Genomic DNA, 6,869 nt, shown 5'->3' with positions numbered 1-6,869 from the left:
ATGAAGTCAAGGTTTATGTGTCGTTATCTCAACCCCCTCCCTCTCCACCCCAGTACCTTTGAACTGATTCAGAAATAAGCCCTTTTGGAATTAAACACTTTAAATGTTGTATAAAAATTTTGATTTAAAACAGTAACTCAAGAAAGGATGCCAACAGTCTTATTAGTTTGATACTTTCTCTGAAGATTCATTCCTGTTAATCATACCCACAGATGGGTTCACTGAAGAACTGCTTCACACATTAAGTCCAAGGACAAAATTCATTCATTCAGAAAAAAATCCATTGAGTGAGAACGATGGCCGGGTCCTGCTCTTTAGGCATATAGTGGTGCCCTTGCTCAAACAAATAAATGCATGAGAGCATTTCAGATTATGAATAGAACTATTCACGGGATAGTGAATAGTTGGGATTCCACGGGTGGGATGGATGATGAGGGGGGGCCTCATGGAGAAGGGGGCATTTCAGTTGTGACCTAAATGTCAAAGATCTAAATGTAGAGTGTTCCCAGGAGAGGGAAGAGTGCATACAAAGACCCAGAGGTGGAAGTGAATGTTTGACTGGAAGGCAGTAAATAGTTGGGATAGTGCAACCAGTGGGCCTGGTAATGTGGAGCCCTTCTTGGATTTTATTTTGAGTAGTTTAAAAAGCCATTGGGATGCTTTAACCAGAGTGCAACATAATGTACTTTACATGTTTAGAAGATCACTCTGGCCACTGGGTGATGGATGGACTGTAGTGGGGCAAGAGTGAAAGCTAAGGGACCAGTTGGGCTCTTGTAAGAATCTCAGTGATGACAGTGGCTTGGATCTAGGTTGGCAATGGAGGACATGGAGCCAACATGACTTGCTGCTGGGTTGGAAGTAGGGAAGAAGAAAAATGGAGGCTGTGTTCTAGACTTGTGGTTTGAGCAGCTGGTAGGTTGAATAGTGTCATCATAATGAGTTAAGAAAGACTGGAAGAAAGACTAGGTTTTCTTTTCTTTTCTTTCTTTCTTTCTTTTTTTTTTACAAGAGGGAGTCTGGTAAAAAACAAACAAACAAACAAACAAAAAACAAACAAACTATCTTTGGGCTGTTTAAAATGTAAGATGTTTCTAACCAGATTTTAAATGAGATTTTTCTTGTTGTTTTGGAATTTTAACTGAAGCCCAAAGCTAAGGACAGTAGATGACCATTGTCCCCCATTTTTTGGGGGGGGTACCAGATTTCTTTTTTGAAGGAATGGTACAAATCAAAGAACTTAAGTGGATGTTTTGGTACAACGTATAGAAAAGGTAAAGGAAACCCCAACATGCATGCACTGCCTTGGTGACCAGGGAAGTCACCCCATGGCTATGGGGAAATTCGCCTGAGGCTTAGCTTTCATTATCACTGTCTCCCAGGGTGTGCTTGTCAAAGAGATACTCTGCCAAGCCAGATTCGAGTGCTCCCATCTTGTGCAAGTTGGTCACCCAATTCTTTGATGGCTTTCACCTGCTCATTCAGGTAATGTGTCTCAATGAAGTCACACAAATGGGGGTCATTTTTGTCAGTGGCCAGTTTGTGCAGTTCCAGTAGTGACTGATTCACATTTTTTTTCCAAATATAATTCACACTCCGTCGCATTCAGCCCACTCTCTCAGTCGTCATAGTCTGGTTTCTTGATATCCTGAAGGAAGATTCGGCCACTTCGTTGGTTCTGCAGTTTCATCAGTTTCTCGGCATGTTCCCTCTCCTCATGAGATTGGTGAAGAAAGTATTTGGCAAAGTTCTTCAAGGCCACATTATGGCGGTCAAAGTAGTAAGACATGGACAGGTAAATGTAGGAGGCGTAGAGCTCCAGGCTGATCTGGCAGTTGATGGTAGTCTCTGAGTCCTGGTGGTAGTTGTGGCGCACCTGCCAGGTGGACGAGGTCGTCATGGCGGTGGCTAAGGCCAGGCGGCAGCGGTGCTGGCTGCACAGCGCTGGAGCGGTGGTGGGGGCCTTGTGCCCCCCATTTTTAAAAGAGATGTTATACCCACCCTCACATGGCATGTTAAAAGTGGCTTAAACTAGGCCTGAGCTTGCCTCTAGTATCTGACAGAGAGGATTCTTTAAAGGTAGTTCGTGGAAGTAAGATGCCATTCTCTTTTTATGAGGAGCAAGGCATGTTTTTTTTTTTTTTTTTTTTTTTTTTACCCCGTAAGCTGAGAAAGGGACTTCAAGACCCTGTCAGAGAGATTTGGAGATGCTTGCCAGAAGGAGGGCTCTAGCTTGCTCTTTGACCATCAATAAATCAACTTTGCAAGTACTGTATTCCTTCATTTGTCCAAGTATTCTAGGCTGCAGCGTGTGAGGAAATTGGAGACTTGTGCTTGTTGTGTGTTATGTTTATTATCCTATGCCTATGTATACCTGTATTGTAAGATACAGCTTTTACTGACCCTAACAGAAATTTCAGATTGATTAGGTTAGACAGAAATGCAAATAGGTAGGTATTCTTATGTAAAAATCAGTGGTGGAATCTTAGCATTGATAATTAAACTAATTAGTTATCATCTTTTAAATAAGACAATTGAGGGCCTCAAATGCGAATTGACATGTCCTAGGTTTCAATCCGTTAAAAATGCAGCCAGGACAAGAACCCAGATATCCTGACTCTTGGTGATGGTTCTTGCATTAACTCTTTGTTAAGATGGAAGCAAAACAAATTTTCACTCTTTTGGGGGGGACTATTTAAACCAATTCTTTTAGAAGTAGGCCAATAATATGGGTAAGAACAAGTCTTTTTTTTTTTTTTTTTTTTTTATCTTTTGCCTTTTACTCTTTGCTGAGAGACACTTCTGCTTCTCTCAAATCTTTAAGTTCAGAAATTCTCTGAGATTTTGGTTTAAGTAGGGAAAAAGAGTAGAAATACCACTGATTCCGTATTGTGTCTTCCCCTTCTTCCTCATATTTCTCTGTGTCCTCTCCCCTACATCCTCATTTTTTTTCCTTTTGTTTTGCTGGCAAGCTGCAGAACCTCACTGTGTTAAATACCTTCTTCCTAAATTATGCCTTAGCTGCCCCTTTCATGGAGAAGAGAAGGAAATAGCATGTGTGTTTCACCATCACAGTGACATATTTCCCTTGGCATTGTATTTAATTAGATTATAGTGAATGCCATGCTGTGTGCTGCTGTGTTTTATTAAGGCCAAAACGTGGTTCCATGATAGAACATGCTGTAAGTCCTGCAGTGCAGTGCAACACGAAATTTGTAGCAACACCTGTGTCTGCTACATCATAGAGGGTAAATACGGGCCAAAATGTCTATGTAAGGGAGGAAAAAGCCAGAGGAGGTGCTATTATCCAAGTAAAAAACACTCTCAGCTTGAAGCATAAAATCTAAGTTTATGATAGAAAATTTCAAACTTTTTAATAGTATCGGAATGGAGCATTTCATTTTAAGCATGATTGTGTGGTGCAGGCAGTGCTGGAAGGCTGAGGTCACTGAAGGATTCGGGTATTCATTTGTTCACTTGTCCATTTGTTCAATACCTATTTGTTGATCATCTGCCTTTTACATAGCACTGAGGGGATACAAAGCTTATTTCCTTCCTCAGTGAGCTTGCCCTGTGGATCCACTTGTGAGCCTTATTTTCCTTATCATTGAAGTGAACTCTGGCTACAACAATACAGCTTTCAAAAAAGGCTCCATTGCAACAAATGTTTGCTGAACACTGGCTGGCTATATGGAAAGAATTAGACTAGATTCTATCTATGTTCTAGTCAGAGCCTTAGCTGTTTCTTAAAATGAATATTTGCTCCTCCCCCTCTGCTTATTTTCACATTTTCTTCTTTTGTCAAATATAGGAACTTCTTTGTGTGTGCCATGATTCAAACTAAAGAATATGTGGACATTTTAAATCTGAGGTTACTGTATCCATTGGCTTTGCTTTATCTCCTTCCTCCAGGCCTAATTAGGTACTCATATGGAAATATGCCAAGAGATAATAAAATGGCATAGGAATAAGCCACTTGTTGGAAACGTATGACGTTCTTCGTCCAAGAACATCATACTGATTGCTGATATCCATGGAGCATATTCTGATTTTATGTAGCTCCTGTTCAGTCCTGGGCTGAGTCTGCCATTCACAAGCCAGGTTTGTTTTGCATCTGATGCTATTAAGAAGTCAGGGTGAATGATGCTTATTGCTGTGTGTAAGTTCTCAGTCCAGAGGACAGACTTTCCAGGAGATTTAAAATGAAGCACTGAAAGGCACACAATGTAACCACTACTTCAGGTCTTCTCTATCTGAAACCTCGAAACACATGAAATGGGGTTGCGTTGCTAGGTAGCACCTGTCCTGCCAAAAACTAATGGGCTGAGGATTTTTCCAAATGAGATAAAATCTCATTTCTTTAAAGGGTCGGTTCTGCTCTCCTAGAATGTTTCTGGAGAGGCACCTGGTAGCTCTCTTCAGTGAAAATTACAGAAATAGACAGTTATCACAAGACTGTTTAGTGATGAGATGCCATTGCTTAGCTAGTAGGATGACAGAGTTTGAGCTAGCCAAGCAGCGAGTCCCATTGAAGTTAACCTTAGTAGATAAAGAGTAGCAGTTCTTATACTCATGAGAAGTTCAGACCAGAAGATGATCTATTGCTGCAAGTAGATACCACGAGAAAGAGGAGTTACTGACAGAATATGATAAATAACACAGCTAGATTATACATGAGAAAGGGCTTAAATCTTTCAAAAACTAATAAATAGATAACAATGATAGCTCAGTCAATGCCGATAAATAATAAAAAGTTGCTGGATAGTGGAATATAGGACTAATTTGTGCACCACTCAGCGTATGAGATTAAAAAAGTCAAAGAGTCAAGTATGTGTAACATTAAATATGAATGATTAAAATGAGGATGGAATGAAGTGAAAGTCAAGTCTGTATGTGTCATTAAATATGAACCTACAGCACCCGTAGGCATTTTTTTCAGTCTCTTGGAGGATCAAAGTGTACCTACCTCTGAAAGCAAATGTGTGTATATTTCTTACATGTGAAAAGAGTCAGTGTAAATAAAGAAAGTTTAAAAATGGACAGCATATTCAGAAAGAATTGGTAATGTGACTTTTGATTCTGAACATTTGGATCAGTGTGAGCAGTATTGATATTTGGCTCTGAGAATGAAAGGCAAAGAACCAAAGAACAAAGGGCAGCCTGAGCTGGCAATGGACAAGAGTGGAATAGCAGATAATGAGGAGAGGAGTACAACTAGACACACAGGGCCTCAGAAGTCTGGGAGGATAACTGACAAGAAAGGACAGAGTCAGGGCAAAGAAATGTGAAATCATGGTGTCTTTGATGAATCTTTTCCCCATCAGTCTAGGTATGTTGTAAAGCAGACCTAAAGAAATAAAGTATCATCCAAAGGCCTGTCTTTGAGTTCCATTAATGATGACATGACAGAAGACAAAACATCCACATCCGTATGCAGACTCTTTGAAAACACTGATGAGTGAGATGTCATCGAATCTTTTAGTGCTTATTAAATTGTATGGAATAGAATGTTTCTGTCAGAGGGAAAAATGTATATCCAGCTAGTTAAGAAATAAAGAGACAAACTAATTTGTATTAATCCAACGAAAACTACTTATCTGCAACTAAATGACATGGTGGTTAGAATGGGTCTTTCTAATTAGTCAAGTAAGAGCAGCATTGCCCATATCTGGATACTCTAGCCTTTCTTTATATGTGTAAATTCCATCACTTAAAGACAGATATGAATAAATTTTATCTTACAAGGATGATCAGAGAAGACCCTCAGGAGAAACAAAATGTTTAAGTATGGAAAGATAGGATGCTATTACTGCTATTGCTTAAAAAGTAAAATTCTAGCTAATCAATAATTTCTGTTCCTTGGTTTATAATTAACCAGTTTGGAAGAGTTTCTTTCTTTTGCCACAAGAAATTGGGTAGTCAGAAGTAATGATGATTTCTGTATACAATTGCCCTGGAACAATGCAGGGGTTAGGGACATTGACCCCCTGCACAGTTGAAAATCTGTGTATAACTTTTGATGCTCCCCCAAACTTAACTACTAATAAGCACTGTTGACCAGAAGCCTTACTACTAACATATAGTTGATTATGTTATCTATTTTGTATGTTATATGTATTATATGCTGTATTCTTACAATAAAGTGTGCTAGATAAATGAAAATGTTATTAAGAAAATTACAAGAAAGATAATATATTTACTATTCATTAACTGGAAGTGGATCATAATAAAGGTCTTCATTTTTGTCATCTTCACATTGAGTAGGCTGAAGAGGATGATGAAGAGGAGCATTGGTCTTGCTGTTTCAGGTGTAGCAGAGGCAAAACAAGTGGAGGAGGTAGAAGGGGAAGCAGGAGAGGCAGGCACACTCTGTGTAACTTTATGGAACTACATCATAATTTCTGTCTGACTTTTTGCTTTTTCATTTCTCTAAAAACGTTTCTATAAGGTATTAATCCTTCTTCAATCATTTGCTTTAGTTTTAGTACCTGTATCATAGAAGGGTCCATGTTGTACAAGAAGTTAAAATCAGTCTTGAATAATCAGAACCCTTCTGTCAGGTTTTCTGATGTCATCTTCTTTCCTGGCACTGCTTTTCTGTCTTTTTCCTCGTTGTCTGGCACTGATTCAGAAATGCTCATCTCCATTAAGTCCTGTTCTGTTAATTTCTCTTGTGTAGTGTCTATTTGCTCTTGAATTTCTCCAACATCCATATCTTGAAACCCTTTATGCCCCACTTTTTTGCCATATCCACAATCTCTTTTGTTATTTTCTTCATAGGCACTGTCAGAAAGCCTGTGAAGTAATGAACAACATCTGTATATAGTTTTGTCCCGCAGAAATTTATGGTTTTGAGCTGAAGGATTTAA

General features: G+C 39.1%; 1 pseudogene across 1 annotated transcript; it reads right to left on the bottom strand.

Moving 5' to 3' along the window:
- Nucleotides 1–1,195: 1,195 nt before the first annotated feature.
- On the bottom strand, nucleotides 1,196–1,915 carry LOC111524894 (annotated as a pseudogene). The gene has a single exon (XR_002725898.1). The product of XR_002725898.1 is annotated as a ferritin heavy chain pseudogene (transcript).
- Between the last annotated feature and the right edge of the window lie 4,954 nt (nucleotides 1,916–6,869).

Source organism: Piliocolobus tephrosceles, chromosome 15 (genome assembly GCF_002776525.5).
Source record: "Piliocolobus tephrosceles isolate RC106 chromosome 15, ASM277652v3, whole genome shotgun sequence".
Taxonomy (NCBI): Eukaryota; Metazoa; Chordata; class Mammalia; order Primates; family Cercopithecidae; genus Piliocolobus; species Piliocolobus tephrosceles.
The sequence above is the reverse complement of the archived record's forward strand: the minus strand, read 5'-3'. Positions and strand labels throughout refer to the sequence as shown.